Here is a 13,708-nt window from a genome sequence, read left to right as displayed (position 1 = left end):
TTTTTAGTCAGTCTGAGAAAGGCATCTTCTAATTAATATTTGTAAAAGGCACCTCAAAGTTAGGAGTTTAATTAATTTATTTTCATAAAGGTAAAACTTAAAGGTTTTTCAAACAGGAATCCCCAAATCAAGTGCCTATGGCAGCCAGGCAGATGAAATAAATGAGGAAAGCAGATGGGGTATAAAATAAAACAAAAGCAAAATAACCACTGATAAGCTCAAGTTAATTGGTGCCTTGAAGGAATGTTGACTTAAGGTTGCCAGACATCCTGTTATTTTCCAAAGAAGTCAGAAGTTCAGGTTTTCATTTGAAATCTCCCAATTATTAAATGTTGGCAACTAAACCAGGTCTTTCTGTTTTTCTTAAGTGTGCAAACTAAAGGAGTCTATATGGCCCACAAGCTGCCAATCAGTGAGTGATTCTGGCTTAGACTGATGTTGGCCTATAAACCACATGTCCGACCTGCTAGCCACTAGCCACATGCAACTATTTTAATTTTAATTAAAATTAAATAAAATTTGGGGCCGGCCGTGTGGCCGATTGGTTCAGTTCACATGCTCCGCTTCAGCAGCCCAGAGTTAGGCAATTCGAATCCTGGGTGCGGACGTGGCACTGCTCATCAAGCCATGCTGAGGTGGCATGCCACATGCCACAACTAGAAGGACCCACAACTGAAAATACACAACTATGTACTGTGGGGCTTTGGGGAGAAAAAGGAAAAATAAAATCTTTAAAAAAAAGTTAAATAAAATTTAAAATTCAGCTCTTCAGGTGCACTAGCAACATCTCTGGTGTTCAGTGGTGACTTGTGGCTACTGTAATGGACAGTGCAGAGCATTTCCATCATTGAAGAAAGTTCTATTGGACAGCATTGAACTAGAATAACAAGAAAATCTGGGCTGTTTTTCTATCCTCTGTCATGATCCACCAACTGGTACCATGTTGCTAAATTTACTGCTCCCCCAGGCTCATTCCTGCTACTTCTCTTCCACTGAATGGAGAGAGGTTGCACAGCTAGCTATCTGGCTGGGCTTCACTGTAACTGAGAACTAGGCAGATCCAAGGCAGGTCTGGGGAGTGGGCAAAGTGTATCTTTAGCCTCTTGCTCTGGGATTACAAGTCAGGCTACCATCCTCCCCTTTCCAAAGAGATCAGGGCCTCGTATGCTCTTTACTCACTCTCAGAAACGTATTTTTAGATCGTTCAGCTACAGTAAAGTGTAAATAATTGATACTTACCTGAAGTTTCTACCCTTCCCTCAGATATTCACATTTACAATGTATAAAATTCTAAGAGTAAAATGTGAAACCTAGAAGAGATGGTGAGGCAGGATTTTTTATTCTCTTAGGAAAACACCATGATCATCTCCCTGGGGCATCTGAAATCCTGCCGTGTAGGCAGTTCATTTCCTCGTTTTATAGCAGGCCCTACCCAGGATCTGGGTCAGTAGTTTCAAAAGCAGATCGCTCATGAGAATTACCTGTGTAGGATTGCCAGCTTTAAAAAGTAAAAATACAAGATCCCTAGTTAAATTTGAGTTTCAGGTCAGCAATGAATGATTTTTTATTATAAGTATGCCCCATGTGCCATGCAATATGTATTTTATCTGGAAATCCTATACCTGTGGCCCTCTTGTAAAAACACCGTTTTTTCTGGCCCCACTAATTCTAATATTCATGCAGATTTAGGAAACCATTGATCATAGTTAATTCACCTGCCACTGGGTAGTGTTTCATTTCTTCGCCAAATCTCTGTCACCTTTAAAACTGTCTTTTTAAATGGAATCAGAATCTCTTATAGTGGAATATGAAGCTACACATGACTCTCGCCTTCATTATGCTGTTTGATCTTCACAACAACCCAGTGAAGTAAGAAAAGCAGAGTCTCTGCGTTTTGTCAGTGAGAAAAGTGGAGCTCAGAGACTTAAAGGAATTTCTCAGGCAAAATTGCTAGTAAGTGACAAACCTAGGAGCCAAACTCAGATCTTCTGGGTTCCAGTTTTAATGTTCATTCAACTAGTCAGTGCTGTGAATGAAAGGGGATAAGACTCATATAAGACAGAGAGAGAGAAATTGAGACAAAGAGCTTCCGAGAATTTTTCATCAAAAGTAGGCTAACTAAACAATAACCACCCTATTGACTCATAGCTCTCTTAACCAGCAGTTAACTATGAAGCTGAAGGAGCAGACCTGGGACCCAGAATTCAAAAGGCCCCAAGTCTCCAGGAATCTAGAGGTCTGGGAGAGTGTTCAGAACTGGGTAATCCAATCAAAATAGTCTAGAAATTGGCTTTGGGACCGGTAATGAGAATGATGACAGAGAATGACTGAAAGAATGTTTTATGCTCAAAACTGTTGTTAAACTGAGTAATGAGATACCACACCTGTAATTTACCTCAACCACCTAGTTCACACCCTAGAATTTCCTCACAGTAACATAATGAGTAGCTCTGCACCTGAGCTGACCCCAGAGGCTGCACAGCAGTGAACAGGGTCAGAGAAGGGTTACCACTGGAGAAGGAAAGGAAGGAGGGAGAAACCATAAACCTAGGCTCTTAGGCTCCAGAGGAGAGGTGGCGACCCCACCCCAGCTGAATGCCAGGAGATGATGGCAGAAGCTGAGCCACCTCTGAAACACCTCTCCTTAAGCTCTTTGCTGCTGAGAGTGATTCCTTGAAGGTACCCCCAAGTCATCACACATCTGCAATTACAGAGAACATTAGTGTGCTACCAAAAGAGAATTCATTCAATTCTAAGAAATACAACTCGTAAAGTGAATTTCCAAAGAATTGGAGAAGTCGTAGCACTATCTGTCCATTTTAGTACCTGTCTCATGTTTAATCTTTTCTATGAGCTATTAATAGACTGAATCTTATAATATTCCTGAAACCAACACTTGATTGAAGGGTACCCCCTACAGACTCTTAGGCCTTGATATCATGGTCAGTCAACATACAATGCATGGGATGGGAGCATGGGAATGCCATTTGTAAGTCAATATTCTTAATAACTAAACAACTCATTCTTTTTAGGCCATAGCAGAGTGAATGAATTATTATTATAGACATTTGACTCTTCTTAGAAAAGCTCAGATATAGAATCATTTTGGAAATGACTTTCTCTATTAACCTCCAAAATACTTGAACAGTGCTCCTAAATAACGTATAATATTACTTATTATATTGCATGGCAAAATGCACCAAATACTTAGATTTGCAGTCAGCTTTCTTTTTCACACTTTCATGGTAATAAGATTGAGAATTATTTTTTTATTTCAGTTCATAAAAGTTTATATCATTGTGAAATTTCAGTTGTACATTATTTCTTGTCTGTCACCACGTAGGTGCTCCCCTTCACCCCCTGTGCTCACCCCCCATCCCCCTTTCCCTGGTAACCCCTGAGCTGTTTTCTTTGTCCATGTGCTTGTTTATATTCCACATATGAGTGAAATCATCTGGTGTTTGTCTTTCTCAGTCTGGCTTATTTCGCTTAGCATACTTCCCTCCAGGTCCCTCCATGTTGTTGCAAATGGGATGATTTTGTCTTTTTTTCTGGCTGAGGAGTATTCCATCGTATATATGCATACCCCATCTTCTTTATCCAATCATTAGTCAAGGGACACTTGGATTGTGTCCATGTCTTGGCTATTGTGAAGAGTGCTGCAATGAACATAGGGGTACATATGTTACTTTGGATTGTTGATTTCAAGTTGTTTGGGTAGATACCCAGTAGTGGGATAGCTGGGTCATATGGTAGTTCTATTTTTAGTTTTTTGAGGAATCTCCATGCTGTTTTCTGTAGTGGCTGCACCAGTTTGCATTCCCACCAGCAGTGGATGAGGGTTCCCTTCTCTCCACACCCTCTCCAACATTTGTTATTTTTAGTCTTAGTGGTTATAGCCATTTTAACAGGCATGAATCTTAGTGTAGTTTTGATTTGCATTTCCCTGATGATTAGTGATGTTGAACATCTTTTCATGTGTTTATTGGCCATCTGTATATCTTCTTTGGAAAAATGTCTGTTCATATCCTCTGCCCATTTTTTGATCGGGCTGTTTGTTTTTTTGTTGTTCAGTTGTGTGAGTTCCTTATATATTATGGAGATTAACCTCTTACTGGATATATGATTTGCAAAAATTTTCTCCCAATTGGTGGGTTGTCTTTTTGTTTTGATCCTAGTTTCGTTTGCCTTGCAGAAACTCTTTAGTCTAATGAAGTCCCACTTGTTTATTTTTTCTTTTGTTTCCCTTGTCAGAGAAGACACAGTATTTGAAAAGATCATTTTAAGTTCCATGTCAAAGAGTATACTACCTATATTATCTTCCAGGAGTTTTATGGTTTCAGGACTTATTTTCAAGTCTTTGATCCACTTTGAGTTTATTTTTGTGTATCACGTGAGATAATGGTCTACTTTCATTCCTTTGCATGTGGCTGTCCTGTTTTCCCAACACCATTTATGGAAGAGACTGTCTTTTCTCCAGTGTATGTTCTGGGCACCTTTGTCGAAGATTAACTGTCCATATATGTGCTGTTTTATTTCTGGGCTTTCAGTTCTGTTCCATTGATCTGTGTGTCTGTTTTTGTAGCAGTACCATGCTGTTTTGATCACTATGGCTTTGTAGTACATTTTGAAGTCAGGGATTGTGATGCCTCCAGCTTTGTTCTTTTTTCTCAGTATTGCTTTAGCAATTTGGGGTCTTTGGTTGCCCCATATGAATTTTAGAGTTCTTTGCTCTGTTTCCATGAAGAATGTCATTGGGATCCTGATTGGGATTTTATTGAATCTGTAGGTTGCTTTGGGTAGTATGGACATTTTAACTATGTTTATTCTTCTAGTCTACGTGCATGGAATCTCTTTCCATCTCTTTATGTCATTAGAAGATTGAGAATTTTTAAGCATACCAATAATCTGAGGCATAAGAAGAAGCCTAAAGCATTATTTTCTGTATTTGATCAGGGAAAACAACCTGAAAATTATTTTCTCAAGGAATTCTTTTGACTAAGGTTTAAAACATCATGCCCTTGCCATTAATAAGATATCAGAGTTAGTAAAAATAGAGTTCATGAGCTTATGTTTTGGTTGATTTGACATAGGAATCTTATGTGGAAATAAAAGGATTAGAGAGGGGATGGCCTCAGAAGTTATTTCCAGATTCATTGCCAGATCCATATTACAGTAGCAAATGTACACTTACCCAAATAAAACACTTAACAAAAATTTGTGTTCCTACCCCTAGATCAGCATAAACTGGAGTTGAAAGAAAATAGCAAGTGTACTCTCTCTTGTGTGGAAAATTTCTCACTGGATTCATTCTGGTATTGTAACAAGAATAAAAATGATGCTGATCACTGGCCATCAGCTGGTCTTAGGCTGGGCAGTCAAAGTTGCTAGGTAACAAAGAGCATGTGCACAGGCAAGCAAGAGGTCAGACCCCCAGGACCACAGAGGCTATAGCCTGCCATGTGAGGTAGGACATCAGGAACGGAGGCAGGAGGAAAAGCAGGGAGGGCTCTCGGAAACCTCTGGGAATAGAGACCCCAATATCTGCTGGAGGTAAATGCTGGCCTTTATGTTGGCACAACTCAGGCTTACTTATTGTCTCTCATGCCTTAACACTTATTTATTTCTTTTTTTATAAAAATCACTGCCCTGGGTGATCTTGTCTACTGTCATGGATGCCACCTCTGTGCTGATGAAGGAGAAAATATGCATTGAAAATTAACTGTAATAATTTTCTCTCCAACTGTTATTTCTTCTAGAAGCTTGAATCTGGTCTCAGTCAGTGACCTACTTCAATTGAAATACAAATGCTTTATTGTTGAGAACAAGAATGGCAAGCGGATTTTGTCTCAGATCTAAAGTCCCATCAGGTTCAGCGGGAAAAAGTGCCATGACAAGAGCCTTTGTCATTGGTTTTGAGGGGAGAGAGCTGGAACACAGGCCAGATAGTTGCCATCCCTGATTGGAGAGTAAGGCCAAACCTGAAACTAACAATGCGTCTAATATGCAATGATTCATTTAATGGCGAAATCACAAGGCATTCTTTTATAGTGAGGAACAAGAAAAAGAAGGAAATTATCACCAATAATACTTTTTTCCAAAATGTTTTAGCCAAACAACACAGCAAGAAAAAGAATTAAGTGTTGGGGGCCGGCCCAGTGGTGCAGTGCGCACGTTCCGCTTCAGCGGCCCAGAGTTCGCCGGTTTGGATCCCGGGTGCAGACGTGGCACCGCTTGGCACGCCATGCTGTGGTAGGCATCCCACATATAAAGTAGAGGAAGATGGGCATGGTTGTTAGCTCAGGGCCCGTCTTCCTCAGCAAAAAGAGGAGGATTGGCAGCAGTTAGCTCAAGGCTAATCTTCCTCATAAAAAAGAAAAAGAGTGCTATAAATATTGAAGAGGGAGTGACAAAAATTATCTGTATTTTTAAATGACAGACTGCTTCCCCACAAATCTAGAAGTACTACTAACAACTATTAGACTGAATAACAGTTTATTTTTTAAAAATTGCCAGTAACAAAAATCATGTTTAAAAATAATAGGACTTCCAGGATAAACATGGCTACCTAAGTTAGGATTTTTCCCTGTTCGCTTTATGGAAGTCACATAAAAGCAAAAACGGGAATGAATAAAATTCCACAAATTCCATTTTCAGCAAAACTTGGAGGCAGATATACTATGTGAACTCTAAAACTTTTATAAGAACTGACAAAATCGGCAGAGACTGGCCAGAAGCCATGCGGGTGTTGGTGGAAAGAAGTCTAGAGAATGCTAAAGAGCTTGGCAGAAATGCATTTCTTGAAAATGGGAGCTCATCTTAAAGGCAAAAGCAGTGTCTCTTGTTTACAACAAGTGGAGGAAATGGGTTGAGAGGAAGGGAGGGTGGGGTGATGGGGCAGCCAGAGTCTTCCTGAACCAAGTTGGGTTCAAAGAAGGAAAGGGGGTGACGCTGCTCAGCAACCTGGGCTGCAAGCCCCCTTCACAGGGAGTCAGCTCTCCGTCAGGACGCAAAAGAGAAAGGCTTCCGCCAACCTGGCCTGTCTGCCCAACCTCTGCCCCCGGGAACCTTTTTTCCAGGAAGACTCAAATCATTAAATGATGACTCGTAAAATAAAAAGCTGGCAGAGCATCGTGCAAAGCTAATGCAAGAAAAAAAAATTGTGAAAACACCAGCAAAACTTAATAATGGGGGAAGCACACTCGTCGGAAAGCTCTAGATATCAAGCAGTTGAAATTCGAGCACTTAATATGAATCTTTTAAACTTAAAAGAAGTTGCCTTTGTGGAGAAATACTGCAAAGCAGAAACTCAAAAACTCAGAAAAGAGGTGTAAAATAAATAAATTGGCAAGCTGAAAGAACCTAAAAACAAGCAGAAGGCAAAATTTACAGAAATGAAGAATAAATTTAAAGGATAATAAAAAAATTTTAAAACACACTAAAATGGAAATAGAAGAAAATATAGGTGAATATTTTATAATCTTGGGATGGGAAAGGTTTTCCTAAACATGACCCAAAAAAGTAAAAACAATAAGGAACTATTGATGAATCTGATTATATTAAAAATTAAATATTTGTTTATGAGAGAAACATAAATAAAATGAAATTCTGGGAAACATTTAGAACGTGATAAACAAAAGTTGATAATCTTGAGACACACATATATTTTACAAGTTAATACGAAGAATATAACACCTCCATATAAAAATGTTAAAGGATATGAACAGACAAGCTAAAATAAGAAACTCAAATGGTCAATGAATATATCAAAAGATGTCCTTGGGGCTGGCCCCGTGGCCGAGTGGTGAAGTTCCCGCGCTCCGCTGCAGGCGGCCCAGTGTTTCGTTGGTTCGAATCCTGGGCGCGGACATGGCACTGCTCATCAAACCACGCTGAGGCAGCGTCCCACATGCCACAACTAGACGGACCCACAACGAAGAATATACAACTATGCACCAGGGGGCTTTGAGAAGAAAAAGGAAAAAATAAAATCTTTAAAAAAAAAAAAAAAGATGTCCAGCTTTGCTAATAAACAAATGCAAATCAAAACAATGAAACAGCATAACTAGAATGGCAAAGATTAAAAGGAATGTGAGTACCTAGTTAGGAGAGAGTGTGGGAAAAAGACATTCATGCCCAATTGGTATAAATTTATAAAAATGTGCATACTGTTTGTCCTAGTAATTATACATCTTAAAATTTCCTAAGGAAATAATAGAGTAAGTGCAGGAAGGTGCATTAAAAAAAAAAAAAAACACTGATTGTAACAGCAAAGAATTGTAAACACATATATCAAAGGGTAATTGATAAAATTGACATCCATACAGTGAAAAATACTATGCATTTAAAATGATGATGTAGGTCCGGCCAGGTGGCACAGCGGTTAAGTTCGCACGTTCTGCTTTGGTAGCCTGGGGTCCGCTGGTTCGGATCCCCAGTGTAGACATGGCACCGCTCATCAAACCATGCTGTGGCAGGCATCCTACATATAAAGTAGAGGAAGATGGGCACGGATGTTAGCTCAGGGCCAGTCTTCCTCAGCAAAAAGAGGAGGATTGGCATATGTTAGCTCAGGGGTGATCTTCCTCAAAAAAATAAAATAAAATAAATAAAAATAAAATAAAATGATGATGTAGATCTGTGTTTACTGACATGGAAGGATGCCTACAATATGTTATTAAATATAAAAGCAAAATCCAGAACAGAATGGCAAATACCATTTTTGTAATGAAAAGTCATTTAAATATTTATATGAGTATAGACAGGAAAAGAAAGTTAATGTATTGGAAGAAAACTACCAAAATGCTAAAACTGGTTACTTCTGGGCAAATATTTTATGATTTTTACTATCTCAAAAATAAGATATTTCCAGGGGCTGGCCCCGTGGCCGAGTGGTTAAGTTCATGCGCTCCGCTGCAGGCGGCCCAGTGTTTCGTTGGTTCGAATCCTGGGCGCGGACATGGCACTGCTCATCAAACCACGCTGAGGCAGCGTCCCACATGCCACAACTAGAAGGACCCACAACGAAGAATACACAACTATGTACCGGGGGGCTTTGGGGAGAAAAAGGAAAAAATAAAATCTTAAAAAAAAAAAAAAAAAAGATATTTCCATATTTTTCAAAAGCACACAATTAAAGCATTGCAACAACATCAAAATAAGACCAAGGTCTAAACTAGTGTTTCTTAGCAGGGGTGATTTGCCTCCCAGGACACATTCGACAATGTCTAGAGACATTGTTGGTTGTCATAACTGGGAGGAAGTAAGGTTAGCATATGGTGGGTAGAGGCCAGAGATGCTGCTCAACATCTTACAATGCACGGGACAGCCCCGCAGCAAAGAATCATCCAACCTACAATGCTAATCGTGCTGAGGCTGAGAAACCCTGGTCTAAATGGAAATAAGATAAGACCTGTTTATAAGAAAGAAGTAGTGAGAAAATGCTGTGTAGACTCCTTATGATTAGCCCATACCAGAAATTTCAAGGGGCTATTTCAAACACTTCAGAAGTTGCCTCACATTCAGAATCTCCATAAATCCCATAGGAACCAGCATCCTACTGTATCTAACACCATATTCTCCGCATAGCTGGAAGGATGGTGCTTGTTGAGTCAGCCTTGCAAAGTCACCAAGAGCCTGCCACAGCTTCCAAGTCAGAAAAGACAGCTAGAGGCGAAACTCTGAGATGGAGTGTGAACGGCCAGAGGGTGAATGTGACATTGCACTCTGCCTCCTCTCCGTTCCTGAGGGAAGGGGCTGCTGCCAGGAAAGGCACTGCCTATTGGGAAGCCATCTCTATCTCACAAACCTCCTTGTGACCCTCATAACCATCTGCTTCCCAGAAGAAAGATCTAGATGTGTCTTCTTTTGAGTCCCTAGCAAAAATTTACTAACATAAGTTTTATTGGGAGAGAAATGATTTTCTAAATTCCCTAAGTTCCAATTAGCATTTCAAGATTCAAACTTTGCTGACTTCCCCATCAATCCAGGGACTAGAAGAAGCAAGGCTCTCTATAAGGGAGATCCCTGCCACTCTTGAAGGGTAAAGCCTACTCTTCTCATTCCCAGAGAAGGTGAGAAGGAGAGAAGAGAAAGGAGGAGCAAGAAGATATACCTGTTCTGGCAACCTGCTCCAGACCAAATCCCAGAGAGGAAGAAATCTAAACAACTACGAGGGAACCTTGGAATTAGTTGCTTCCTTCACCATTTATAAAGTGGGGGAGCTGAGAGCCTCCAAGGACAGGTCATGTTGTATGTGCTAGAAGAAAACAGGTAGGTGAAATGCCTCCCCTGGTCCCCCGGGCCTGAGCGGAGTGTGTAGGGGATCCAGACAGTGATGTGTGCCCTGGGAAGGAGCAAAGAGGTGCTGAGATGACCAGTGGACTCCCTAAGGCCTGGGATGAGGAGATGTCAAGGATTTCAAAACTGTGGGCAAATGGCAGGACTTTGGGTATGAGTGCCATCACAATATCCACCACCCCCAGGATGACCAGTCAGTAACACTTCAGAGGATGCCAAACCTCAGAGCAGGAACCAGGGAGGGCTCAGAAGGACTGTTCCCCTACTATGTGAATATGAAATCCCTCAATTCCTCGTGGCCCCTTGAAGCCTCCCCCAAGCTCAAATGAATGCAGACACCATCTTGGAGAAGTGAAAGGGGAGAAGGAAGAAATTTCATGATGGAGTATTTACTTGAAAGAGACTATGTGAATTGAAAAGGACTGAAATAATGTGAATTGGCAGATATGTGTCCCTCTGCCCTCCTTCACTACCCATGGCATAGAGTCCTCACAACTAGGATTAGGTCAGTGATGGAATATTCGAGAAGCCTACATTTGCTTGCATGTCTGAGCAGTTGTATGTAAATGTGTTGCCCCTTTTCAGGGTTTCCTCAGGAACTGAACCAGAGTGAGCCACCCACTTGTGTCTGGGCTTTGTCGGAAAGAGCAACTCTGATTTTAGCCAGAAATTTTAGCCATGGGGGAGCACTTATCCCCCATGTCTATCTGTTGTTTTATACACGCACACACACACACATACACAGACACAATTAAGGCTTTTGTTTTTAAACAATTTGAAAATAATAACACAACTCTAGAAAAAGCGTTAACAAAGAAAAAGAATCATAAAATCTCACCACCCAAAATTCTTGCCCTGTATTTCTTTCCTTTTTGTCCTATTAATTCGTAACTTTGGTTGCCTTACTGTTTTATGTTTAGGATCTCATAGGTTGTACTTTCATCTTAAAACTTATCTTTCTAGTTCCACCTTTTTGTTTTTTATGTATTAGGCTTTCAGGTCTTTTTAAATCTATTTTTAAATTTCATTTATTTCCATATTATCTATTAGACATTTATTTAAATTCTTTTTTTTTATACTCTTCCCCCATATCTTTTTTCCTGTCTTTACATGGCCAAGTTAAAAAAAAAAAAAAAAATTGGGGCATGCAGCAGCAGAAAGGGTCAAAGTGACGGAGGGAAGAATGAAAATTTTCTCCTTAGCCTCCTCCATGCATTTTTGACCCACAGGAGGATTTTTGAGGGAAACTCATCTGTTATTTACAGAATTTCTACCTGCCCCATGCAACCACATGGTAATGCTCTTAATAGATAGGCATGGTGGAAATGACATACTAGGGATCCTGGTGCCCTTTCACAGCAGCTACTTCCCATCTATTTGTACACCCTCCCAAATGTTGGCTAGATTGAAGGAGTTCTAATATAGGGCTTTTTTCTTTTGTTTTTGCTTTGTTTTGTTTAATGGTATCATTAGGACCTCAGTCAAGTGTTGGGACTTCGGGCATGCCCAGAGGGCAGACAGTAAAGTAAGTGAAAGGTCTCCCCTTTACATTCTGCTCATCAACCATGGATCCCTGGAAAGTCCTACAGGAACGGCAGAGGCTTAGGGGTCAGGAATTTTCCTCTTCCTCCTAAGATGGAACAAGTTGCAACTTTTGGGAGTCTCATGTTTTGATAGTGCCTCAGGGTGTTTAGGCTCACTGCTTGTTTTGAAACAGTGTTTTAAAATTTTTCTTATTGTGACCTAGACTAAAAATGCATTTTACGTGATGGTCTAGTACACATACACACATACAAACATACCATACAAGTGAAACATTTTATCAGGTAATATCTTTATTCCATATGATAAAGTTAAAAAGCAACAAAGCTAATATAAATGTGGTTTATTATTTTATTGCAACTTTATATTCTACCTCTTCTTTATTTCATTCTTGTAGCAACCTACTAAACTAATTTCTTCACTCATGCTTTACATGTGGGAGTTCGAAACACTAACGAAAGATTCTCCCCAAAGAGTTAGCCTTGCTACAAAGTAAGATAAACAGCTGTAACAATAGCCAACATTTATTAAGATTTAGTATATGCTAGGCACTGCTCCAAGTGTACTTTGGATGATAACCTTGTGGCAAAAGTATTATTTTTATTCCCATTTTTACATTTTATTGGAGGAGAAAAGCATATGGGAGACTAAATGGCTCAATCACACAACCCATAGGAAACAGACCTCAGGCTCAAACCCAGGTTTTCTGGCTCCAAAACTACACACTTATCCCCTACATTGTATTTTTCTACCCCTATCCATCTTCAGAGAAATTGAAGTGAAACCTCTCCTCGTCCTACTCAGTTTAAAGGAGAGGACTCACAGGGCAACTTTACCCCAACCATCTAACTTCTTTTGGGTACCCTGGAGATGTTTAACCAGTGAGCATAACTCGAGTCCAGTGACGTGGGTGACAATGCCAGTCAGGAAATATTTATCTTGGCCTCTCAAATCCAGGATGTGGCACAATGAATAAATATACAGTCTGAAAAATAATATGCCACCAAGAGATAAACTGTTTTAGCCTGGTAGAATCCTTGGCAACAATTCTCTCCAATCCATCTTCTACATTACAATCAGAGGTATCTTTATAAACACAAATTTTAGCCTGTTACGCCTACATTTCAATTTTCTGTGACTCTCATCATCTACTCAGTAGAGTCTAGCTAAATTATGATAATTATGGTTGGCTGTGGTCTTGCCCCTACTTAACTTGAACCTCACTCTGTAGTTCCCTATGCACAAAACCTTAATCTCACAGTCTTGCTTTTATAGAAGTTCCTATATCTAGTAAAATGCCCTTTCCCACCTTGTTTGCCTAGATCCTTACTCATCCTTAAAAATCCAGTTCAACCAGAACAGAATGTGAAAGCTTCACCTATGTAGCTATTAATATAGCCAATCATTAGGACAGAAATAGAGTTGAAGGGACTAACAGTGTTCCAGGAACTAAAAAACAGAGAAATGAGGGACTGTGATCTGGGGGTTGGTAGTGAACACCAATAATGAAAAGAAGTGGTTGAAAAGTCTGGGGACATGAGATTCAAGAGTGGGCGTTTTAGGGAGGAGGTATAATGATCTGGAAGAAGCAAACGAGAGCAAAGAAGATAGCACTCTCCTTGAGAAGCCTGCAGAGGAAGCAGTGTCCTGAGGTGGAGAGAGATTTCTTTGGAAAAGACATTGTTTACAGAGGCAATTTAAAATTTAAAGGAGACCAAAACAATCCAGTTTAATATCATTTTTGCCATCTTCACCAGAAAAATTAACTACAGTCTCTTGCACATCATAAGAGAGAACTAAAGTGGAAGTATTCCTATTTACTAGCATAATAGTACAAGGCGGTTTACAGAAGCAAACCAGAACCTCT

Source organism: Equus asinus, chromosome 7 (assembly GCF_041296235.1).
Source record: "Equus asinus isolate D_3611 breed Donkey chromosome 7, EquAss-T2T_v2, whole genome shotgun sequence".
In the NCBI taxonomy this organism is placed as follows: domain Eukaryota; kingdom Metazoa; phylum Chordata; class Mammalia; order Perissodactyla; family Equidae; genus Equus; species Equus asinus.
This window is presented reverse-complemented; position numbering follows the sequence as displayed.